This window comes from Pinus tabuliformis, chromosome X (genome assembly GCF_031772625.1).
Source record: "Pinus tabuliformis cultivar Carrire ecotype Pingquan chromosome X, CPIR1, whole genome shotgun sequence".
Lineage (NCBI taxonomy): Eukaryota > Viridiplantae > Streptophyta > Pinopsida > Pinales > Pinaceae > Pinus > Pinus tabuliformis.
The window spans coordinates 385917759-385944833 of record NC_142308.1 but is presented as its reverse complement, the minus strand read 5'-3'; positions in this window follow the sequence as shown (position 1 = coordinate 385944833).

Genomic DNA, 27075 nt, shown 5'->3' with positions numbered 1-27075 from the left:
CTACTGGAATTTTAACATCTCCTGCACAATCTCTTGGAACTGTAATATCTTCATCTTCTCAATCACAAGGAACATCTTCTGCGCTTTCTTCTATTAGTAGTTCAACGATGGCCCAAAATCCATGGAATAACCCAGGGGCAGTTTTAATGCCTGCACCCTTGAGTCAATTACCGACCCATCCTGAAAAATGGCTGCCTAAGTTTAATCTTGAAGTAGGCATGCTAGCAGAAGAACACATCAACAACTTCATGTTATCCATAAATCTCAATGGAGTTACTAATGAAGATGCTGTTGTCCGACTCTTTCCTTATACATTACAAGGAGCAGCCAGATCTTGGTATTTTTCATTACCATCTGGATCTATCACTAGTTGGGATATTTTCCAAGAACAATTCTTGACTAAGTTCGGTGATGATAGGTCTACTACGACATTGATCAATGACCTGTCAAATCTTAAGACCGAAACTAGAGAACCCATCAAAGATTTTAACTCACGTTTCAACAAACTTTTGAATAAAATTCTTGCCGCTTCCAAGCCTAGCGAAGAAGTTAGAAGTGAATGGTACATATCAGCTTTACCATCAAACATAGCGATCTTTGTCGATAGGGCTGCCAAAACAACTTTGGCTGAGAATATGAAAGAAGCAATAGCAGTAGAAAAATGTATCATAGCTCTAGAAAAGAAAAACATTGTTGATGAGCGTAAGTCAAAGAAGGTCATGTTCAAAGAAGATCCCAAGAAAAAACAACCAAAGGACCCATTTGATTTAGAAGGATTGCAAAAAGTTTTGAAAACCATGTCTAACGAGATGGTCGACATCAAGAAACAAGTAGTAGAAACGTCTTCTAAAAAGCCTTACATGCCTTATAGAAGAAATGCTTCAACTGATTCAAAACCTTCCAATGCTATTAAAAATGCAGAATCCGAAGAAGAAGAAGAGGAAGCTTCCAATGAAGAGCCCACTGAAGAAGAACTTGTAGAAGTGCAGGGAATGTGGGACTTCATTGTCCCTGACGAAGAGGATCAAGAGGCATCACTGGTAAGTACTAGAAGCAAAAATTAACTAGATCCTCCACAACCAACTCCTAAATAGAAGAGTGCAAGCTCGATATCTATGGATAAAGTTGCAGGTAATAAAACGTCACCCAAAGCAACTCAAACAAGCCCAGTCCAATCTGATTCACCAACTCCATCCAAAACATTGATAGTTTCTGATGAAATGGAGTATAATATTGTAGAAGACATGAAGAAGACTAGGGCTAATACTACCTTTCATGAATTGAGCAAGTTAAAACATCAACAAAAGCTCCTTTTGAAATAATTACACGTGATACCGGTTGCTGTTGTTGGGAAAAGTATCCAATACGGAATGACCCTATCCCACTCTAAGGGTGATAGTACCTCAGCAACAATCAAAGCAAAGCTATTCAAGATTACTTCTTTATGAGATGTAAGAGAGGGGAGAAAGAGATCCACTAACCGATGTCTTTCGCTAATGATTGATCCAATCTTCTCTCCTTGCTGCTTGCTCCCAGCTCCTTGCTCTTTCACTGGCCCAGCTACACCAAGATCCTGCAAAATAACAAGAAAGGGAGACTACAAGAAGCATACATTCATAATTGATTCAAGGATTAGAATAAATCAAATATACAAGTATCAATACGCCATTGAGACACATGCATATAGAAGAACCTCAAATGCTTTATTAATGGAAGAAGTAAAGTTCAGGAAGTGATACAACCATAAGAGGCCCAATCCAGCATCACCTCCCAGCAGAAAGAAATCTCCTCTTCACCTCCTTCAAGCAAATCACCCAATAGTTCTATACTCAAACCAACAACACTTCCTTACATTCACAAGATTCCAACCCCCTTAGACCTCATGAGAGAGCTCTATATATAGGAGTTTTGGAGAAAGGGTGAGTCAGCTTGTAGCTGGCATGAAGCTGACTAGTGTCCTCTCCCACTTCAGTTATTCTTCAGTTCTTGAGTCCACTTGGAGATCTAGACCCTCTGACTCATCACCAGTCGAATTCTCTGATCCAAGTGTCATTTTGGAAGCTTCCTGGGCATTGACACCTTGAGGAATGACTGTGCCACTTGGCCAAACTCGCCCAGCGCAGGTAGCCTTCTTTGCAGTTGACATTCAGCGCAGGTACATAGTGGAGCAGTTGACATTCAGCGCAGATGCTCAGTGGAGCAGTTGACATGATCCAGAATTAGCTTGTTTTTGAGTGTTTTCAGGTGGAGAACTGATATTCAGTGCTGTGGTTTGCTGACCTTGTTCCTCTAGGGGTAGGAACAACATGTTTAGGGACTTTGGATCCCTTAGATTATCGACATTTCATGCTTCATGCTGTAAGGCACAAAAATGTCTATAACAATTGCCCCCTAAAGTATGAGGTCGTTTATCGGGTGAAATGCTTTATCAGGAGCATCCGAAGTTCATTCAATCGCTGAGAGGTGACCTGTAATAAAATACAATACAATACATTATTTTTCATTCTGCTTTCATGATCTAGCTGAGGCGGGCATTCCCATGCTCAGCTTTATAAATTCATTTTGGTACATAGAACAGACGATCGTCTGATGGTAGACTGATAATTCTCTGCTGAAATTATCATCCTTTGAATAGGATGATCATCTGTTGCAATGATGTACATGTCAAATGTCTTTACATTTCCTGAATATATATCGCAGCCCGGATGGATGAAACTAGATCCGGGGTCTTCAAACTCGTTCGATCTTCACTCTAAGTACAAGTCTATCCATGTGAGAATTGCGCTGAAGTCGAACATGGAAAGACATCGCTTGATTACAGGCCAATGATGTAAACCGTTAACAAGCGCGAGAGGAATCACCAATAATGATAATGACCCTCAAGGTACTGCAGTACAATTCACGTGGTGTGAATAAAGGACTTGGCGTCGAACACCACGCAAAATCTTCTGGTCGAAGGTCATTGATGTATACCTGTCGCCGGAAGTGAGAAACTTGCCATTGAGGCATGCAAGCTTCAAAGTACTGAGGGGGGTGTTCCTAGATCAACTTCTTGGATAATGAGTTGAAGTCGACAAGAAGCGATCCGTCAAAGGAGGGCCTTAATGAATCCCACATCAGTGACACGGAACGGAGCTAATGATTTTAGTGGAGGTGAAAACAATCTGTGAAATATGATTCAGGGTGGCGATCATGGATGGATGAAGGATAATGTATGGCAGTGGATGGGACACGGTTGAATCTTTCTGAACAACATCTCTTGAACATATAACGACACTGATGTGATGGATTGGTAGCATTACCCCAAATGTGGATGGTTTGGCGAAGACCATGGTGATGAGACCGGTGAATGAAACAACGCAACCCGATGTGATACGGAGGAAAAGTGTCATGTTCAAGAGCGACTTGCTACCATTAAAGCTTTGAGGTTCTCCCAATTTTTCCCCAGTCATTCTGACCAGTACCTCTTTATTTTTGTCAAGCTTGAGGAGGATAACATATGCTTGTTCTATAACCTGCCCTTCGGGCAAGCCCATCGCTATGTTTTAACGAGCCTAGCGATAGGGAAACTCGTTCTCGTCTAAAGACAAGTTTGTCGCTATTTAATCATTTTAACGAGTCTAACGACAAGGAAAACTCGGTCCTTTTCATTTTTAGAGAGTCTGAAAAGGTACAGAAAGTTAACTCCAAAATTCCTTTTTCGTCATCTAATCCCTTAAGTCCGAAAAAGTATAAAACAATACAGAAGGGATGAGTTTTCGATAACTTTAACGAGCCGAATAAAACAAGCGCTCGACCTTTTTGTGTAATAATCCCTCAGGTCCAAAAAGATTAAAATCTAGAGGAGGGATAGCTCTTCCGGTCCTTTAACGAGCTGGAAGGCCAAAACTCGGCAAACTTTTCATATTTTACGAGTCAGATGAAAAGAGCTCAAAGAAGACTTGTCTTTTGAGGAACGAGTGATAAACAGGGATAGCAGCAGATTCCAGGTACAGGTTGGAATTTTCCAATCACGGCAGTGTCACAAGGATGGCTAGGTGAAATCACTCTTCGCAGCTGTTCCTCAAAATGGGTAAACAATCATATGGAGGTGAACGATCGGCCAAATGGAATGGAGGTGGCAGGTGCAAAACATGACCAAGGTTTTTTATGGCTAATAAATTTACGATCACAATGGTTATTTACCGTGATAGGTTCATTTTTTATTTAACGAGCTTGAATGCACCAAAAGCACTGCTCAATCTTATGTTTATTTTTTAACGAGCATGAACTATGTGCTAAAACTGCTCGGATCTCGCTTTTCTATTTTTTAACGAGCATAAATTCCGCGGTAAAACTGCTCGATTATACCAGTCATAAGATAAGAAATGTCTCCTGTAAGATCCCATTTTTTATAGAGCTGGCGCCTTACCAAAGCTATGCTCCCTCTCATCCTTTCTTTATGCAAGTTCGGAAACGACTAATCCAAAAAACAGATAAATAACCACTCTTAGCTTGCATTCCAAAAGGTTTGCATGCCCCCAGGTATAAAATACAATTTCAAGGCTGCCCCTCCTCTCCCCCACCTCTGCTTTTCTTTGGGTGTTCACAGCTACTTGTCGTCTTGCTAGTCTAATGTTAACGATACTTGTCTTCTCGTTATTTTTAACGGGTCTTATGCGGTACTTGTCTTCCCGTCAGCCCAACTTTTGACAGCTCTTTTGCAAGATCGCAAGAGAACATCTACTTGCGACAAGAGAGCAGCTACTTGCAACAAGAGAAGAACACTACTCAAAGACAAAACATATGTGTTATTGAGGGAGGCTTGCCTCTTTCTGGTTACCCAAAGATTGTTTTGTTAACTTCTTCAAACGAAAACATTTCTTCGGCACTGTCTACCGAAGTAGAAAATGGTGAATGACCTTTGTCAAACAAGTAACCTTGACAAAAGAATCCTATTCTAGAACAACCCCTCTTCCATCCACGGACGGGGTAAGGACTAGTCATATTCTTTCGCGGAAATTCTACCTTATACCCAGGGTTTCCTCTGCCCGTAGCAGACCAGGATGCATGCCCCCTGGGTTCCAGTCCCATCTTTCCGAATCACTCGCACTCATCGGGAAGGAGGACTGGGGGTGGAAACATTTCTTGATTGAATAGACCATTCAGGGTTGGTATTTGACTATTTGCGATGCGTGATCCTGGAAATGAAAGTTGGTCTACGAGCTTGACCATTCTTCCTTCGTGTGGAAAACACATTACTCTAAAGAGTGAGGAGACTATAGCTCCCATGCAATATATATAGTCTCGTCCAAGGAGTAGGTTATAATCCAAGGGTCCTTGAATGACCATCACGTTCAATTGAACGGTCTTCCCTTTCAATGTAACAGGCACATTGGGGAGGATCCCTAATGGTCGACTGGTTCCTTTATCAAAACCCGAGAGATTTCTTATCTCAGGCAAAAGCGCCCGGGAACCCAGTGCTTTCCAAGCAATAGAGGAAAGGATACTCACAGACGCCCCTTCATCAATGATAGTGCCAGCCATTACCATTCTATAAATTTGGACTATGATTCTGAATGGTATACTGGCTGGCAACCGGGGTCTGCCTAGTTGGTTCCAATCAAAGGACACAACCAGGTTGCTTGGTGGTGGGACCGAATATACGGCCGGATGTGACCCTGACGATGTTCCTTCCTGCGATAAAGGAATGGGCGCATTGCCCTGATGCTCATCAGAGTCGGTGTTGATGAAAAGAATCTGGATGGTGTCATCCTTATTCTCTTCAGTGAGGGTGTCATTTGAAGATGAATCTTCAGTGACGGTGTCATTTGAAGATGAAACCTCTGAAGGCGGAACCGGGTCAACTGCCGTTTCGACCTTTAGACTTTCGTCTGGTCTGGATTCAGTAGGTTCATTTTCAATGACTGACGCTTCAGCTGACCACTTGAGCGGGCCAGCTGTATTTTCAACCAACGAAGGACTCGACACGAGTTTTTTGTATCCAGGAGGAAGTCTCAACGGTGAAACAGGGCGATCTTCCAAAACTCTCTTCGCTTCGTCTAAGAAGGGACAACGGTGGATGGCGTGATCGCCTTCACACAGTCTGCAGGGGGATCTTGCTCCCCCTTTTTGTCTTGAACCTTCACTTTCGCTGGTTGACGGTAAGCATTCAACATGGCTATCAGAGGTTGATGCTCCCGAATTGTGCAAACGAGGGGACCAGTCCCTTAGTATCCGGGGAATACAGGGACAATCTCTATGGAAGTGGTCTCCTCTACATATGACACATGGCGATTTAGGCCCGGTCTGTGCTGTGTGTGGATTTTTGTCAAATGTCTTTTGCTTGCCCCCAGTCGCCTTAGGCTCCTTCTTCTTCTTCTCTCTCTTCTTCTTCTCCTTCTTCTCCATGGGAGCTTGGCTTTTGCCGGCTCTACCTTGCGAAGATGAAGGATTGGAGGAAGAGTTATAGGAAGTAGAAGGTTGGTGGGCAGCTCTAGACTGATCTAACTGTTGACTTGACTGTTCAGGAACCATGGTGTTCTGAACTACATTGGTTGAGAATAGCCAAATTGGCAGGCCAATTGTCAGTCCTGGAAGCGACAATGTGGCCATGTGGGGCGCACCAACTTCTCCCCAAGAGGAGAAAGGACTAGGATTTCCATCATGTGGAATTCCTTGGTTGGGGTGTTCCATGTTCTCAACCTACAGATCAACGCAGGAATAGGAGGTGATTATGTTCCGTTTAAAATAAATTTTATAACGACGCTTTAGACACAACTTGCTTTTTCACTTTTTAAGAGTCGAGAAAAAGCTAAAGATGACTCTAGTCTCCTTCGATGTTTTAACGAGCCCGAAGTGACATATGCTCGGATGGACTTTTTCAGTTATAGAGTTTGAAAAAGGCCAAAAGAAACTGCTCTGGAGATCTAGGCAGAGGGTGTGCCAAATTTTTCGCAAAACCACAGAATACGTTTTACGGTACGAGTGGTCGATCTTCGTGAATGCTGTGTTCACTGCATTGCGATCAGTAGGGCGGCCGACACGGTTTCCTATGGATAAAGGCTTTGTTCCTATAGGGGTCTCCCAATATATACGCGACGGTACGTGGGAGCACAAGTCCGTATTGATACTTATCGCTTCACCGTGGAGGAATCACCCAACCACTCAACGCTAAGATATCACGTTTAACGACGCCGGAACACGTCTCTAGCTTAGACCTCTATGTGTTTGCGTTATGTTTCAATGCGTTGTTATGTAAATTCAATTTATTTTAAGGTTGATCTTGTTTAGCAGTTTGCCTTTATGGATCACCACGAGATGTATGGAAACTGCAAATGATATAAGAAATACTCAAAGAACAAACACAGTTTCTTTATACAACCGAGGCGGAATAGTGGCAAGGAAAGTTGGTTTTAGATAGGTACATTGACTGATAACAGGTTGCAAAAACAAGGGTGAAAACAGGGCAATAAACAGGAGGGAACCCCAGTAGCACTAGGCAAAACTGGTTCAGCGCAGGTAGTACACTGGCAGTTTGACCTTCAGCGCAGGTAGCCCCTTCGGGAACTGCACTGAAATGCAGACTGCCTTCACAGTGCCTGCACTGAAGAGATAAACTTTCGTTTTTCTCAGTTTCCGGGTCACAGATTGCTAAAAAATTCACAGTTTTTGGCCAAATCAGAAGCTATCAATCAAGTACACACTAAGGGATGAAAAGGAGGATGAAAAGCTATCACTAAGAGCTATTCAGAGTCCTTGTGGATCAGCTCTTCAAATCATAAACATGCCCAGAAACTGAGCTAGAGTAGCTGCCCTCTACTTTGCATCTGAAAGATCCAAATGCAGTTCGATTCGGTACTCCCTGTGTTTATGAAATGAATAGAAAAAACAGAAACAACCAACAAGATACGGTCCCCAGCGGAGTCGCCAATTTGTTGTTGGGAAAAGTATCCAATACGGAATGACCCTATCCCACTCTAAGGGTGATAGTACCTCAGCAACAATCAAAGCAAAGCTATTCGAGATTACTTCTTTATGAGATGTAAGAGAGGGGAGAAAGAGATCCACTAACCGATGTCTTTCGCTAATGATTGATCCAATCTTCTCTCCTTGCTGCTTGCTCCCAGCTCCTTGCTCTTTCACTGGCCCAGCTACACCAAGATCCTGCAAAATAACAAGAAAGGGAGACTACAAGAAGCATACATTCATAATTGATTCAAGGATTAGAATAAATCAAATATACAAGTATCAATACGCCATTGAGACACATGCATATAGAAGAACCTCAAATGCTTTATTAATGGAAGAAGTAAAGTTCAGGAAGTGATACAACCATAAGAGGCCCAATCCAGCATCACCTCCCAGCAGAAAGAAATCTCCTCTTCACCTCCTTCAAGCAAATCACCCAATAGTTCTATACTCAAACCAACAACACTTCCTTACATTCACAAGATTCCAGCCCCCTTAGACCTCATGAGAGAGCTCTATATATAGGATTTTTGGAGAAAGGATGAGTCAGCTTGTAGCTGGCATGAAGCTGACTAGTGTCCTCTCCCACTTCAGTTATTCTTCAGTTCTTGAGTCCACTTGGAGGTTCTTGCTTCCACTTGGAGATCTAGACCCTCTGACTCATCACCAGTCGAATTCTCTGATCCAAGTGTCATTTTGGAAGCTTCCTGGGCATTGACACCTTGAGGAATGACTGTGCCACTTGGCCAAACTCGCCCAGCGCAGGTAGCCTTCTTTGCAGTTGACATTCAGCGCAGGTACATAGTGGAGCAGTTGACATTCAGCGTAGATGCTCAGTGGAGTAGTTGACATGATCCAGAATTAGCTTGTTTTTGAGTGTTTTCAGGTGGAGAACTGATATTCAGTGCTGTGGTTTGCTGACCTTGTTCCTCTAGGGGTAGGAACAACATGTTTAGGGACTTTGGATCCCTTAGATTATCGACATTTCATGCTTCATTCTGTAAGGCACAAAAATGTCTATAACAGTTGCGCTTCTGCCCGCAACTGTAATCTCACAAGCTTCCCATGAAATGGGAAAACCTCCAACTAATGTGACTAATAAAGTTGATCCAAACGATATAGCTTTAATTGGAGGAAGGTCCAGATCTCATACTTCCCCATTTCTTCTTACTTATGAGGTTTTCAACAAAAGCTTGCATAATTGTTTAGTAGATTTAGGAGCTTCATCTAATATCTTGCCTAAATCAATATGTGCAAAGTTGAACGTTCAGCCGAAAAAGTCTGTAGTACGTATAGTTCAGCTGGACCGGTCACAGGTTGAAGTGATCGGTGAACTAAATCAAGTTACCATAAGGCTGTCATCGAATTCGGAGGAGCAGGATGCGTGTTAGTTAGTCCAGAAGGAAACAAAACTATGCTAACCTGTAGACTCGAATTCGATTGCACCAATAACACTGCAGAATACGAGGCCTTAGTCCAAGGATTATACAAGGCAATTGGATTAAACGTCAAGTATCTACAAGTCTTCGGAGATTCTGAAATTGTGATTAGACAGGTACGAAATACTATACATTGCCTATCAGGTCATTTAAAGCATTACCAATCTTTAGTGCAAGATCTGACTGAACATTTTATAGCATTCAATATTTCATCAATTCCTAGAATCCAAAACGCTAGTGCTGACCTTTTGGCAAACATAGCTTCCAAACTCATTCCCTCAGAAGACTATAGCCCAGACAGATTTTCAATCGAGTTAATCTTTAGACCCTCAATTCCTGACAATGTTACTAACTGGAGAATTTTCAACGACGACCCTGATATTGTAAGCTTCCTCACATCAGAAGGATCTTACACTAATCAGATAATTGACGAGGACCAACATGACGAACAATTGCAACAAGAAAGCACTAATAATGCTATGCCTAAATCAGTGGTCAAGTTGGAAGATCTATATGATTTGAAAGACAGATTCAAGAGATCTACCAATTCAAAACTTCAGAGTTCAACTCTGAACTATGAATTAGTAAATCTAGGAACTGATACCAAGCCGCATAATATCAACTTAGGTCTTGGCCTAACCAAAGAAGAAAGATTAGCTTATATCCATCTCTTAAAACAATACAAAAGTGTCTTTGCCTGGAACTACGATGATTTAAAGACTTACGACACTTCTATCATCCAACATACTATCCCAATGATAACCGATGAAAAACCTGTCCAACAAAAGTTGAGGAAGATCCATCCTAATCTGGAAAGCTAGATTAAGTCCGAGCTTCACAAATTATTGAAACCCAAAATTATTTTTCCCGTTTGACATTCTAGATGGGTTTCTAATTTAGTTCTCGTCAGGAAGAAAAATGGAGACATTAGAATTTTCATTGACTTTCGAAATCTGAACAAAGCCTGCCAAAAGGATAATTTTCCCCTGCCTCCCATGGAGCAAATTTTGCAAGCAGTCACAGGATTAGAATTAATGTCCTTTTTGGATGGTTTCTCTAGCTACAACCAAGTTTTAGTCCATCCTGACAATCAATTAAAAACTACGTTCAAAACCAAATGGGGTACTTACGCATATCAAAAGATGCCTTTTGGTTTGATCAATGCTGGTGCCACATTTCAAAGAGCCATGGACATCGCATTTAAGGGACTAGTAAATAAATCAGTAGTAATCTACTTGGATGATATAACTGTATACTCTAAGAAACGTGATAATCATCTCAAAGACTTAAAGCAAATCTTCCAACGTTGCCAAAGGCATGGAATTTCACTTAATCCAAAAAAGTTATTTTTTGCATTAAGTGAAGGAAAAATTCTTGGGTTCATAGTGTCAAAATCTGGAATCCATATTGATCCCGATAGAATTAAGGAGATTTCCGAAATACCCTTGCCTCACAACAAGAAAGCCATGCAATCCTTCCTTGGCCAGATTAACTTTGTTAAAAGATTTGTTCCAGACTTTTCAAGGATTGTATCTCCCCTACAAGCAATGATTAAAAAGAATTCAATCTTCAAATGGGGCCAAGAGGAATATGAAGCATTCAATCTGATTAAGCAAGCAATTGTAAACGCCCCATCTTTAGCAACTCCAAATTTTTCCGATCCTTTCATTTTGTATACATTTGCCTCTGATAAATCATACGCCGCGATACTCACTCAAGCAAATCAAGATAAGGCAGAAGCCCCAATTTCCTTTTTCAGTTCAAATCTACTAGGGAATGAATTAAATTATTTTGACGTAGAGAAACAAGAATATGCTGTTTTCAAAGTGATCAAGCATTTTAGACCCTTTCTGCTTAAAACCCATACAAAGATCATAGTACCGTTTCTAGCGGTAAGAAATCTCTTAGTACAGAGAGATGTGGGTGAGAAAAGAGCAAATTGGGTTACTGCCTTACAAGAATACGACGTTGAAATTAAACTAGCAAATATTGTAAAAGGCCAAGGCTTTTGCAAAATGCTGGTCGGAGCATTGCTTATTTCTGAAATACCATCTTCAGAAGTACAAATGTATGAGGTAAGCCTAAACGATGTTGAGTCATTATATGTTGATATCATATTTTATTTTAAGAATGGATATGCTCCTTCAAACCTGGATTATACAAAGAAAAGAGCTCTAAGATTGAAGGCTAAGCAATATCAACTTGTAAATGATGTACTCTTTAAGATGAATTTTGATTATGTCTTGAGAAATCTGAAGCTGAAAAAGTGTTGCAGGAACTCCATGATGGACCGGTAGGTGGACATTATGCTGGAGATGCTACAACACATAAGATCTTGTGCGCAGGGTACTATTGGCCTACACTATTTAAAGATGCGCATAGCTATGTAAGGAAATGTCAAGTGTGTCAAACTGCTACCGGAAGACAAAAGAAACCGTCGTTGCCTTTGCAACCAGTCAATATCGATCAACCCTTTGATCAATGGGGACTGGATATAATAGGTGAGATCGTTCCTCACTCTTCTAAACAACATAGGTATATCCTTACAGCTACAGATTATTTTACTAAATGGGTAGAAGCCGTTCCTCTCAAGACAACTAATGCTAAACAAATCATCGATTTCATAGATCAGTTCATAATTACCAGGTTTGGTTTACCCTCTGCTTTAATGTTTGATAATGCATCGTACTTTTCCAGCAATGCTATGACTGAATTTGCACTCAAAAGAGGTTTTAAACTCAAATACTCTGCCAATTATTATCCACAGGGGAATGGATTAGCTGAATCAACAAATAAAAATTTAATCAGAATTATTAAGCGAACCATTGACCAAAATCATAAGAATTGGCACAAAGCTTTGACGTATGCCTTATGGGCAGATCGAATAACATAGAAAGCCTCCATTGGCACTTCTCCCTTTAATTTGGTTTATGGGAAAGAAGTGGTTCTCCCAACTCATCTAGCAATTCCCTCTTTGGCCTTAGTTCAATTTATTAACGAAACACCAACTTCATCCTTGCAACTAAGATGACTACAAATTCTTAAGCTAGAAGAACAATGAGAAAAGGCTAAAATAAATCATGCTCATCATCAAGCATTAGTAAAAGCTTCTTTTGATTCAAACATGGTATCCAAAAAGGACTTTCAAATTGGAGATTTAGTTTTAAAATGGATAAGGCTCATGAAGAAAAAGGAAAACATATAAAGTTCCAACGAATGTGGCTTGGCCCATTCCAAATTGCGGAAATCATAGGTCCATCCACTTTTATGTTGCAGGATTTAGCAGGGAAAAGAGAATCTTTACCTGTTAACGGGCAAATCCTTAAAAAATATTTTCCATAGAAGAATATTTTCTTATTTTTGTAGATTAGTTTTTCCTTTGATTTAGATAATAAAACCAGTTGTAAATGGTTACGTTTGGAATTCATCAAAAGGACTAGCATTTCTTTTAGATTTTGTTTTTCGCTTGTATAAATAGAATTGATTTGGAAAATTGGTCATTACTATTGAAAGCTACAGTCAAAGGTTATAAGCTTGGAAATGATACTAGTTTCAACTTTGTGAATTTTGATAAAAAACAACCTTTAGTGGGAATTTGTTTTATATCAGTCAATGAAAAGCATCAATAACAAAAACAAGGATTCTCTGTAGAAAAGCTCTTTCCAAAAACTCTATAATTGTCGTCCAGAGCTATTCTTAAGGAACCAATGACTTCCTCCCTACCTAGAGAATTACGATCTTCAAGGAATAATCCAATGATACACTTTAAACTTAAAGAATAAGAGGTCTCATCACGAGCCGACTTATCATGATCATAGATATTATAGCTTGCTGACTTTGCCAAAACAACATACCAAAACAGGGTAATGACTCAAGATTGTTGCAATCAAATGACAAGGGGTCTCATCACGAGCCAGCTTGTTCAGCAAAGTTATAAATCAAGTAAGTGGCATTATCATAATTTGGCTACCAAACCAAGGCATTGTTCTTTAAGAATTAACAGAAAATAAAAGAAATAAGTGTGGATAAGGATTCTCTTTGAAAATTGTATATTTCTCCAAGTAGGATACAGGATCATTGTTGGGTAACAGGTAACCCTATCGAGGCTATGAACGCTTGCTAGCAGCAAAGGCTCTACCTACGACAAATGAGCATATTTAAAACTGATTTACAAAGGAGACTTTGTTTTTATCTTTACAAACTAAGTAGTGGTTGATGTAAATACAATGACTAGCTTTAGGAAGTAAATAGTCAAAGTTAACATAGAAGAAACAAACTAGCATTAATAGTTGAAAGCATGATATATTTTATCTTTCTATAATAAAGTTTGATTTTCCAAAATCCCTTCTATTTTGGAAGTTTAGATAATTCAAAAGAAAATCAGAGATAACTGGTTCTTCCAAGTGAATCGCCAATTGTTGTGGCCAGCAACACCCCCCCTTCTTATTTTAGTTTTGACATCAATACTAAATAAATGGGGACCCTTCATCTAGAAAATAACGATAAATTAGAACTTTTATTTCCTTTTGAATAAATTTTACTATCATAAACTTAGGAGAATACCCATAAAATCCAAAAGGACTTAAGTTTATGATGAGTTCGAATAAAATCTCTCTGTTAATATAAAAGCATCGCATCACAAAAAGGGAAATAATGACATCATATAAGCAAACTCCTACAAATGCGAAATCGCGATGTGAGATTTGCACACCCAAGGAACTCATCGCATCGCAGTTTTCATATCCTTCAAACGTCACTTAAGGTGAAATGTTTCAAAATTGGCGATATGCGATAAAAAGTCTCTCAAATCGCATTTCGCAGAAATGCATGGTAATGAATGAATGTCGAAACATAACAGATTAGCGATATTTCGATTTGCGATATTGCAAAGCAAATCGCAAAATCGCATTATCACAGATCTATAGGGCACGCCATTCTAAAAAAAGGTTTTTCGTAATCCGTTGTCAAGTCATGCGCATTAATGTTAATTTAATAAGTTAGTTGATGATCATTAATGACATAAGGTTTCGATCTGATCAAGAAGTCAGTTCACGTAGGGTGATATATTTTATATGATTTCAAACATTTAAAGATTTTCCGTCACCTTATTCATATCATTACACTTTCCCGATTTTGTAAATTGCAGGAGTGGAACACAGAAAGATATATGTAGTAGTGTAATGGGAAAAGAAGGAGAAAATCCAAATTCTGAAGGCATCTAACAAACGCGCAAGAGGCGAAAACTGGCACCAGGGAAATCCGAATCAAGAAACGGAGGCAGTTTTCAATGCGTGATTAGCGCTTAGTGCTTAGCACTAAATGCACATTGCTGGGCAAAACCCCTTGAGAAGAAAAGCCTCTGAATGCTCAATCGTCAGAAAGTCCAAAAAATTGCAGGAAAAAGTGCTAAATGCTAAAAACAAAACTCGAGTTCTAAAAATAGTGGTATTTATCAGGGATATATTTAAATGGTATGAAAATTTCTCCCAAATGCACAACATTTACAGAATAGCTGGAGGCAAAAGGATGAAGAAAGAGCAGAATCCATTAATAGGTTAACCAAGTTGAATTGGGATTCTTATTGGCAGTACTTGGTTAAACCACACAGTCAATGCATGAATCTCAAATGCCTCACTAACTCTGCCGAGAAGATAGCACCAATGCTTGCCGATTCTGTTTTTACAGGGAAACTAAAGTCGGAGGTCGGCCAACCAACTCTCCTCAAGCTGATGTTGAATGCTTGCGACCATAGAGAACAGATACATAGATAGTAATTTTTAGATTCATTTTTAGTTTTACTTTTCGTTTCATTTTTGCCTTAGATGAGGATGGTCATTTAAACCGCCTCCTATATTTTTGTAATAGACTACTTTTAGGATTTAGCTAGTAGTATTTCAACCCTTCTCATGCACTTAGAGAAGGGTCCTGAAATTTGTCAAAAACATTTCCTTAGAACATGCACTTCTGCACCCTCAGAGGAGGTTTTGATGAATGAATGGAACAAGATTTATTGATATCTGTGTTTAATATCTGCTACTGAAATTGCACTTTTGTACTCTTAGTAGATGTTGAACTAAGAAGAGATAGATCATTATTGCTAAAGCTCATGAGTAGAACTTGTTATCAATGGTACTTTTATCTCTTAACGATTTCTGCTTATGTGTTTAAGTGATATTCATGTTTAGTTATTTATATGTGAATGCCTGAATGCTTGAGTTATCATTTGGCACTTTTGTATGGTGATGGCTATTCTATTTATGCTTAATATATGAATGACTTATTATGCGATATGTTTTTCACAACTGTTCGGCTAACTTTTTATATGAAACAGTTCATCTTTATTGAATTCTTTTCTTATAGCAATTGAATGATCTTTATTACCAATTGCTGTAGAAACTATTTTAGATCGCATAATTGAAAGATTAAATCCCGGGTTAGTTTAGAATTAGATATTTCAGTTCATTAGAATACAATTTGCATATTGTTAGATTAGATTTAGAATAAAATCATTTTACTTAGAAATTATTAGAAATGAAATATCAATTCTCAACACACACACACATATTGGGAAACTGGTCCCATATCCCCAGTCGGACCCACCATCCCAAACGGAAAAGGAGCTGCTTACCAAGGTCCGGACCGGGTGGGTATCCCCCTTGTTGTAGACCCGATTTTTGGGGCTTCAACAGGTCGTTACCATGGTATTGGTCTATAGTAATGAGCGTGACAACAGATATTTATCTCGTCAAAGATTACCACCAACACTAGTGTAGTTTTTACCCGTGGTATTGGATAAGGGCTAAACTATATAAAGAGGTGAAGATCAAAGTGCTAGGAGTGTAAGTGATGAAAATCTTATGAAGAGTTAGATCAAAAGAAAATATGCATGTTATGGGTTTTTATGCTTTGCTTGATCTAAACTAAGTATGCACCTAAGAGTTTGATAATGGATGAGATCCGATAGATTTGAAATAATTATGCACTAATGAATACAATGATGGATTAGGATCATGAGACCTAAAATGAATTTTCATTGTATGATCTGATCATGGATTGACTAGATCTAAGTATTGACGCATATTTTTATCTCTGAATATTATGATCTGGGTCATTTTGAAGTTCTAAAGACCTGCACAATTTTAGGTCAAAATATGCAGATCTTTGCTGGTTGGTCTCAGGAAAAGCATGTATACACGTGGGTTAGCTTCTTCAAAGTCGCGTATACAAAGTAAGGGTTTATGTTCATAAATGGCCGATCAATCCGATTAGTGATGTTGCTTCTCTGTTGTCTGCCAATGATGTCCTCATGATTGATCTAGGTTAAGTAATAATGTCTGAAGTAAAATTGATTGAATGATGAAGTTGAATATGGTTGAAGAATGTTAAGATTTCTTTCCGATTGTCATTGAAAATCAGAGACAGTTCTGTGATTGGGTTAGAGTGTTGCAGTAGATCTGAGTATGATTAAGTATTCTTTTCAGAATTGCAGCAGTCAAGTTTTCAGTTTACAGTGTTTTAAGATCTGTACGCGGGTTTCTTAAAGAAAAGCGTGTATGCACGTGGGTTGGCGTAAGTGAAGTAGTGTATGCATTTTGGCATTTGAATGATTAGGAATGCAGTTGATTCTGTGTGTTGATGTAATATTTTGGGTTCAATTATGTGTACTGGTTACAGTGATCTGACTGTTCCAATTGATTGGTTGAGTTTTGATTAAGTATCAGTTGATTGGGTTTTCAGTGAATGGTTGATATGGCTGTGTCAGAAATTGATGATTGGGTTTCAGTGAATGGTTGATTCAGTTGTATCTGAAATTTCTGATTGGGTTTCAGTGAATGGTTGATTCAGTTGTATTAGAAATTGATGATTGAGTTTCAACAATTAGTTGGTTTAGTTGTGTCAGAGATTGATGATTGGGTTTTAGTGATTGGTTGATTTAGTTGTGTCAATTATTGATGACTGTGTCACAATGATGAGTTACAATTTGATTATTGATATCGAGCTTAAGTGTTGAAAATGGGTCCAGTTTCAAAATTTGATGAAAAGTGGCCTACAAGTTATGATGTGTTGAAGCAGGTGGATCCAGTGTGAAAAATTATGAAACATGGTCCATGGATGTTGTTGAGGGTTGGAGCCTTCAGTAAGGAAGTCGAAGCTTCCTGCCAGTAGTAGCTGGTAATCAAATTAGGGGGTTGAAGCTCCCTTCGACTTGGAGTTGAAGAACGAGTGAAGGTTGTAGCCTTCTACAGGTGGGTGTCTGCATACTGGTATAAGTCTGCACCAATACAAGATTGTAAAAAGATTTTTATTTATATTAAAAAGAAGACATAGATGACAACAACAGGTGGTTTTTTCCCACATTGGGTTTCCACCTTAAATCCTGGTGTTCATGTGTGTTGCTTATGTGTGATGGTTTATTTTGTTCTTACAACACATGGTTACTGTTTATCTGATGTTCAATAAAGTACTGATGCACTGGGTGAAGACCAACATACAGTGAATTAACTGAATCATAAGTTCATTGGATGTACGTTAGTTGTCTTAAGAACATTCACGTATGCATGCGGGTTCCTTTCAGTAAAGTTGCATATAGAAATTTGAATATGAAATGTAAAAAGTTATTGTTTTGAAAATATTGATTCACCCACACTGCCCCCTCCTCCCCCCCCCCGCCCCCCCCTCCAACCAAGTATTTTTCCCAATAATTAGTATTAGAGCAGGTCCTTTGGCAGAAGCTTGATCGCTTGAAGGAGATCCATCGAGACAATGGGAAAGAAGAAAAAGAAGAAATCACCTCAAAAGAAGAAGACATCTCAAAGAGATAGTGACAATGTTAGAGACAATTGGCTATTAGGTGGAAGCAAATATTCAGATTCAGAATCACCTCAGAATGAAGATGAACAAGAAAAATAATTATCAGGTACTAATTTTTGGTCCTCTGGTGATACCTTTCTCTGTTCTTGCAATATTGAAGATAATGAATATGACAATGAAACAACTGAATTTTCTCTTATGGGTGAAAGTGAAAGAAATCTAATAGAAGTAGAAGTTAAAAGGCTCACAAATAAAATTATAGATCAACAAGATATATTTGATAAAATGGAATGTACCTACAAAGAAGAGGTTACTAGGTTAAAAACTCAGTTGGAGGAAGGAAACAAAATAAGGAAGCAGTACAAGGAAAAGGAAGATCAATGTCAAAGGCTGCAGGATGAAGTAACATCATTGAGAAATCAAGTGAATGAAAAGGATACAACAACCAAGGAACTTAAAGAAAGAACCAGTTACATTAAGGTCTTGAAGCTGAGGTTGTCTCTCTAAAAGAAGATCTTGAAAAATCAAATAAGCAGAATGAAGAACTACTTCAAGCATTTGAAGAACAAGAAAATGAGATTCTCAAATTAAAACAACAAGTGGAAGAAGGAAGAAAAGTTGAAGAAATCATGAAGAAGAAATATCTAGAAAAGGAAAAGCAATATCAGGTTGAGGTAAATATCCTAAAACGTAAATTAGAAGAAAAGGATAAAATTTTACGATTTCAAGGTAGTACTAAGATATAGGATAATATTCTTAGTAGATAAAGGTATCCTACCATCAAGTCTGGTCTTGGTTTTCATGAAACTGTTAAAGGTGAATCTAGCTCACAAACCGAGGAAAGGAATTCTAATGCAAAATCTGAAATGCTCAATAAAGAGATAAGAATTCAACCCCATCAACAACCAAGGAAAGAAAGTATTCAAAGAAAATCATTTACTCCTAACTATATAAGTGTTAATCGATTCTTTCCTCTAATCAATAATGTTGAATGTTCTATATGTCATAATTTTGGACATGTTGCAGCTAGGTGCAGAAGTGTTGGTATCCTAAATTGCCCTATTTTATACCTCATTTCCATCAAAATCAACCTATGTTTTATATAAATAAAAGACCCTTCCTTCCTGCACTAGTACAAGATAGTTACCCATTCCTGCACATGCTCATATTTTATATTAAGATTTATTTCAACAATTTATTAATCATTTTATATGGATTTCATGCCTATTTACATATCTCTTGTAACTCATATTAATTTTCTAGAGTAATCATGGAACTTGGTATTAATTATGAATGAGTATGACTAGTGCAGGTAGATTCCTGCACCGCCACGAAGACTGTCCAAGATTTCCGAGAAGCCAAATATTCCACGAGGACGGGTCTCGATCCTTGACTCTGAGTTTAGCTATTGATGAACTGAAGTAGGATAACAGGTGGCGCACAATCAGGGAATATTTTCCAAAGTTAGGTTACGGCCAAGCGAGATTCATGTGTATTATAACTGCTGGCCAAGTTTGTAATTTCGGTTTCTAAGTCTGTTCGGCTGAAAGGCATGAACAAGAAATGTCTGTAATTAGTGAAAACGACTAGAGCCAAAAGGATATATAAAATATAGATATAGGTAGGAGGAGGCTAGTCAGAAAGGAATCATCAATTGTAATTTTGTTTGATGTAATTTGGTTATCGCCTCAACTCTGGGGCTGGACTACTCTGTTATGTAAATTTGCCGAATCAAGTAATACAAGAGAATTGCCATGATTTGCATACACAACGTCTAGTTTATCTTTGATGTATATTTGAAGTGCTGAGATTTTTTGTTCCTTAGAAGGGGAACGAGCTGGTTGGCTAGGGCCCAACCAACCCAGCTCGTTTACCCCTCTCACTTTCGTTATTCAGAAAGAAGGTGTGGATATTTCGTTTGTAGCTGTGTGATGTTATAATTTTAATCTTTATCTTTCAAGTTCTGATTTAAAATATCTTTTTTAGCTAACATGTGAAACGGATTCGTGGTTTGAGAGTTAGCTGTGTTTACTTTGTTTATGAGATATCTTTCTTGCATTTCCTTTATTCCTAATCTGTGTTTTAACTCGTTTTTGATCGGATCATTCAAGAAAATTTTTCCTGCACCAGTGCATGCTGTTGCCTGCACTTTGGTTTAATCATTCTTTTGTAGCGAACAATGAATCACTTCTCTGCATATTATTTCTAGTTATTACGCAAGTGAATGAATCATTAATTTAGTAACTATATTCGGTATTAAAAGTACATCTTTAAGAGGATCTGGAAGCAGTTGCATAAAATCATCATAAACATATTATACTTGCAAAGAACATAAGCATCTTTGAATGGATTACTAAAGTTAGTTAACACATGAAAAACACTTAGACTACTGTTTGATTCTTTTGAAGTGTTTTTATTTCATGAAGTTTATTTCCTTTGCAAGGTTTAATGAATTGAAGCATTTCCTTTTTCACAGATAATTTACTTCAAAATTTCATTTACAGTTGCAATTCTTTTCTAGCACATCTTTCAGTCTTTTTGAAAGTAATTTGGAAACTAGGTGAAGGAAGCTCTGCTTTGGTGCAAGAGCTAGTCTCTTGTCAGAGAAATAGAGTGCTCTAAGCCCTTATGCTTAGAGCACCTCCACTAAGACATAAGTCTTCAATAAGGAAGGTCATATATACTTTTGCACAGAGACACTGTACCTGCACTAGTACAAGCAGATTGTAATAGTGCAAGGATAGGTTGCTTGTGTGGAAGGAAGATCATAAGGAAGACAGAATTCTGCAAGGGCCCACTTGTCAGACTATTAGCCATCCATCTGAAGATGAACATAGCATTTCATTACAACATTTAAGATTGTTTCCGTTGTGTGGAATTTCTTTACTTGATTTACATGCAAATTGTCTTTTACATTCTAGCACTAGAGTTGCTTTGGTGTCAATTACCTTTCCGATTGTTTTATGTCTGATTCTGCAAAGCATTTCCTTTAAGAAGTAGGATTAGAGATAGGAAAAGTTCATACCATTTCTGGCATTTCCTGTGCTTCATCTCTAAGTTTACGAAACCCTCGGGTTGACAATTAAGTGTTGAGGAGTTTTCTTAAGCGCAATTCTTGCACCCAACATTTTGGCGCCATTGTCGGGGAGGCGATTTGAATTGGTAAGAATTTTCCATTTTTTGGAAATAGGGGTAAGTCTGATATTATTTTTTCTGTAGTGTGCTTCTATTGTTTGAAGGAATTTATAGGTGCCAATTTACTTTTCGAAACTTGCAATTTTTATTTGAATTTCGTTTTGTCATTTTTTTGAAATGAATGCCTAAAAGAGGTAGGGGTCCGAAGCCCACTAGGGGCCAAAGAAATACTGACAAATCTGAAACCAAAACTCACATTGGGCCTTCTTTTGCAGGCAGAAAGTCCAAACAAACTCAAACTCATCACATAGGAACAATCCATCTAGGCCCTGGTAGCAGTGGTTCAGGTGTGACACAACCCATAAAGGGGAAGAAGGGGACTGTTGGAATCCATAGTCAGCCTTCTTAGCCTGTTAAGAGTGGTTCGAGTGGAAGAAAAACAATGGCAGATATGGAAGACCATGCAGAAGGAAGTGGTGAAAATCAGGTAAATGAGGAATAGTCCACTTTCAGATTCCCGATTGTGGATCCTAATACACAAGTACAAATGAAAAACATTTCACCATCAGCTCTTCCTCATTTTTATGGTAAGGTACATGAAGACCCAAACTCTTTCTTATTTGAGTTTGATATTTTGTGTAGAAGTTATGATTATTCATCTGATGCCCAAAAGTTAAAGTTGTTTCTTGCAACCCTCAAGGATGCAGCACTCCGCTGGTTCATGGGACTAGGAGGAAACACTATATCTTCTTGGGATTAGATGAAGAGAGTGTTCTTGTCAAAATATCAGGAATATTATAAAACTAGAGATATTCAACATGAAACCTTTAACATTGTGCAAAATGATGATGAGACTTTAGAGGACTAATTGGAGAGATTCCTGTATATCCTTCAAAGGTCAAAGCACAAATTTGATCCAAGTACCATTAGAACCTTGTTCTTACGTGGGCTCACTGATGATGCTAGAAATAATTTAAATATGTTAGGATAAGGGGATATTTCTCAAAAGACTTTTGATCAAATCTATGACTTGTGCAGGAAATTCTCGAGGAATGAATATAGATCCGTAAAGGAATTTGGAATAAAAATAGAAAAACCGAATCTACTGATGCTATGATTATTGGATTAGAAAACAAAATGGACAATATGAAAATTGAAATAATGAATATTGTTAGTAAACAAATAGACTCTTTGAAATTTCAGTAGAAACTTGTAGAAGAGCAAGAGATATTGTCTATTTTTTGTCCTAAATGTAGAAGAAAGCATCCATTAAGAGAATGTCCTCTAGATATTAAAGAAACTAATAAATGTACAATTTGTGTAGATAACCCTGCTATGGATAAATGTCCCTCTATACCTGGGTAAAATATGTATTGGAGGGGGGACAACCTGAAGCTGAATCATTGCATACTATGGGAGCAAGAAGGAATTGGCCTCAAGTAAGTGTAGGTATGGTTCCTAAATCTCCACCACATTTTTTGGTTATAATGCACATTCATATTCCTATCCTAACACCAGTCACTCTCAGTATTGGAAGTAGGAGAATCAATATCAATATGGACAACCCTCCCAGTCTTGTTAACAAGGATGGAGAGGTCCAAACCATTCTCATCATTCACATAATTCCTATCATGCACCTATGCAATCATACCCTCCTACATATGCACCTTACCCAATGACTCAACCATCATTACCTCAGCTAAGTCATCCTATGCCACCATTACCATTACCTCCATTATTTCGACCTTCTTAGTTGCCTGCTCAACCTTTACCCAACCCCAATAATAAAGCGGTACAAATGATACATTCTATGACCACGCTTTCTTCATCCATATTTTAGACTATGCCAGTTGGAGTCAATGATCTCCAATTGAGATCATGGAATGTAGTAACCTCAAAGAATCAAAAGCAGCCCATGGTGATTATCGATGAGAAAGGAGAGTAGGAAACGCCTGACCATTCCGAAAAATATGACACCATTTAACCTATCCCTGTACATTCTAAGCCCTTGTCATCTTCTTCCAATTGACCTCCCTATCTAGAGAGGTTAGTTGTGGAGAAGAAAGACCCCATTCCTGAGTCTAGCCTAGCTTCCGAGCTTAGGAACCTTTTCATAAGGGTACCTTTGCTCCAAGCTATCAAAGAGATCCCCATTTGTACAAAAATCATTAGGGAACTCTATCTCAAGAAGCTAGGAAGGAGAAGATTGGAACCCCAAACCATTCAATTTGTTGGTAGAGCAACAGAGTTAATGACGGGATGTATGCACATGGAAAAATATACCGACCCCAGAAACCCTGTTGTCTCTGTTTAGATAGGTGATGTTCTTGTCTCCAATGTACTTATAGACCTAGGGGCAACCATTAATGTTATGACCAAGAAAACCATGGATCAACTTGGACTGGTCCATATTCGTCCTACTCCCACTGTGCTTGAACTGGCAGATAGATCTAAAATCAAGCCGGAAGGAGTATTGGATGATGTGGTCATTTCCTTAGATTCTTGGGAATATCCCACAGATTTCATTATGCTTCAGCCAAAGAACCTTGTGGGAGGGAATCCCTTGATCTTGGGATGACCATGGCTTGCTATGACTGATGCTTATATCAGATGTCATTCTGGTGATATGTATATTTCCCATGGAGATTCCAGAAAGAAAGTCACCCTATATCCACCTGCTAGATCTATTCAGGAGCTCCGAGACACTTTATGGTTAGACTATAGTAGTGATGAGGAGACTTAGCCCGTTTCCTTGATACATTAGAATTCTGAGTCCTCATAGGAGGGAGAGATTCAATACTTCCTAAACAATCTAGACACCTTGACTAATTTCGTCATTGAGTCAGATTTTTTGTCTAGATTTTTAGGAAGGATATGACTCTCTACCCCCATCATCACCATCTCTAGCAACACCCTTGTGTACTCTTGAGACTAATACTACTCTTGTTGACATTAGTCCAGGTAAATGCTTGTATAACAGTTCAGACTTGGATCCTTCTCAGTGAAAGCAACTTGTGAATTTGTTGCAAAACCGTCTTGATGCCTTTGCATGGGGTTATGAAGATATGAAAGGCATCCCTCCTGAAACTTGTACACACCATATCTATATTCAGGATGGAGCCCGACCTATCCGACAACCCCAAAGGTGAATGAACCCAGCTCTAAGAGACATTGTAAAAGAAGAATTGCAAAAACTCTTAGATGCCGATTTTATCTATCCCATTTCTAACAACCAGTGGGTCTCTCCATTAGTATTAGTCCCAAAGAAAGATGGGAGATGGCACATTTGTATTGACTATAGAGAATTGAATAAAGCCACTCTCAAAGATTACTTCCCCCTTCCTTTCATTGATCAAGTACTCAATACCCTTGCTAGTAAGAAGTAATTTTCTTTTCTAGACGACTTTAGTGTATATAACCAGATACAGATAGCACCCGAGGATCAAGACAAAACCACTTTTACATGTCCATGGGGTACATTTGCTTATCGAGTGCTTCCCTTTGGGCTATGTAATGCCCCGACTACCTTTCAAAGGGTAGTCTTGGCTATTTTTGCTGACCTTGAATGCATAGAAATCTATATGGATGATTTCTCTGTGTTTGGTGATTCATTTCAGGAAGCCCTCAAGAATCTAGAAAAAGTACTTCTTCGTTGCCAACAATCTCATCTCGCCTTGAGTGATAAGAAATGAAAATTAATGTGCAAAGCAGGATTGGTTCTTGGCCATCTTATTTCCAACAAAGGTATCTAGGTTGACCCTGCAAAAATAGAAGTCATTTCGAGTCTTCCTATACCCAAAACTCAAAGGGAAGTGAGAGGTTTTCTAGGACATGCAGGCTACTATAGGAGATTCATTGAGAATTTCTCAAGGATAGCTACCCCCCTTTTCCAACTTTTGGCTAAATATAGTGAGTTTTCTTGGTCCACAACTTGCCAACAGTGTTTTGAGACATTGAAGGAAAAATTAGTTCAGGCACCAGTATTGAGAGGACCAAACTGGTCCCTGCCATTTCATATTTCCTCTGATGCCTCAGATACTGCTATAGGTGTAGCTTTAGGACAAGAAGAATACAAACAATCTTATGCTATTTATTTCATTAGTAAAAACTTGTCACCCGCTGAACTAAATTATATAGTTACTGAGAAAGAGTTTTTAGCTGTAATTTTTTCCATTAATAAATTCAGAAATTATATTACAGGATATGAAGTTTTTGTACATACTGACCATTCCGCTATAAGATAGTTGATGAATAAACCATTAACTAGCAGTAGAGTGATTAGGTGGTTGCTATTATTACAGGAATTTAATATTACCTTTATTGATAGACCAGGAAAGTCAAATGTAGTTGCAGATTATCTTTCAACGTTAAATAATCTTGGTGAAGCAATTCTTGTTGATGATGATTTTCCCGACGAACATATTTTTACTGTGTCAACAAAATTTCCATGGTTTTCTGACATAGCTAACTATTTAGTCACCGGAAAATTACCACCTCACTTATCTGCTCGTGAAAAGCGGAATATCATTCAGAAAAGTGCTGCATATTCCTAGATCCAAGGAGACCTCTTTTACACTGGAGCAGATCTCATTATCCATAGATGTGTAAGAGAGGAAGAGGTGTTTGATATCTTAAAATCTACCCATGATGAACCTTGTGGAGGTCACTTCGCTGATAAGCAGACTGCATACAAAGTATTACGAGTTGGCTATTTTTGGCCTTCCTTGTTCAAGGATGCCAAACAGTATGTCAAGCGGTGTGATAGCTGTCAGCGAATTGGCCAGCCTAATCAAACCAATGAAATGCCTTTATGTCCTCAGGTTATGATTAAGCCTTTTGAAAAATGGGCCATTGATTTCGTAGGACCAATAAATCCTGCATCATCAAATAAAAAGAATATTTTGGTTTGTATAGATTTTGTTACAAAATGGGTAGAAGCTAAAGTTGTTTCTTTTTCTACCGAAAGAGTTGTTGTTGATTTTCTTTTTACTGAAATATTTACTAGATTTGGTGTGCCTAGAGAAATTGTTTTTGACAATGGATCGCAGTTTATTTCTAATCTGGTACAGGGTGTGATGGAGCAGTACAAAATATGGCATAGGAAATCTACACCATATCACCCGCAAGCAAATGGTCAGGTGGAGTCCATGAATAAGGTGATTGAGTCCATCCTCACAAAGACGATAAACATGCATAGAAAGGATTGGGCTGACAAATTATCGGAAGCATTATGGGCCTATCGAACCACTTGGAGAAACAACACAGGACACACACCATATGAGCTGGTGTACAGGAAACAAGTCCTCTTTCCGATAGAATTCCAGATCAAGACTTTCAGGACTGCAGTCCAATTGGGACTAGATCTCTCTGAAGCACAACATCAGTGCCTTATACAATTAAGCAAGTTAGATGAAATCCAAAGGGATGCTGTTGAGCAGAACATCTTGGTTCAACAACAACGCAAGAAGTGGCATGACAAGTCCATTTAGAGGAATCAGTTCCAACCAGGTGATTTGGCACTCATTTATAATTCAAGATTCAAACATTTTAAAGGAAAATTCCATACACACTGGATGGGACCCTATGAGGTGGTCAAAGTGTTCAAAAATGGAGCGGTAGAAATCAAAACTATTGATGGACAGAATTCTGTGTTCCTGGTAAATAGGCATAGACTGAAGGTATATTTTCAACCCCTTACTAAAGGAGATTTTATGTGGAAAGTCCAACAACCATTTGAAAA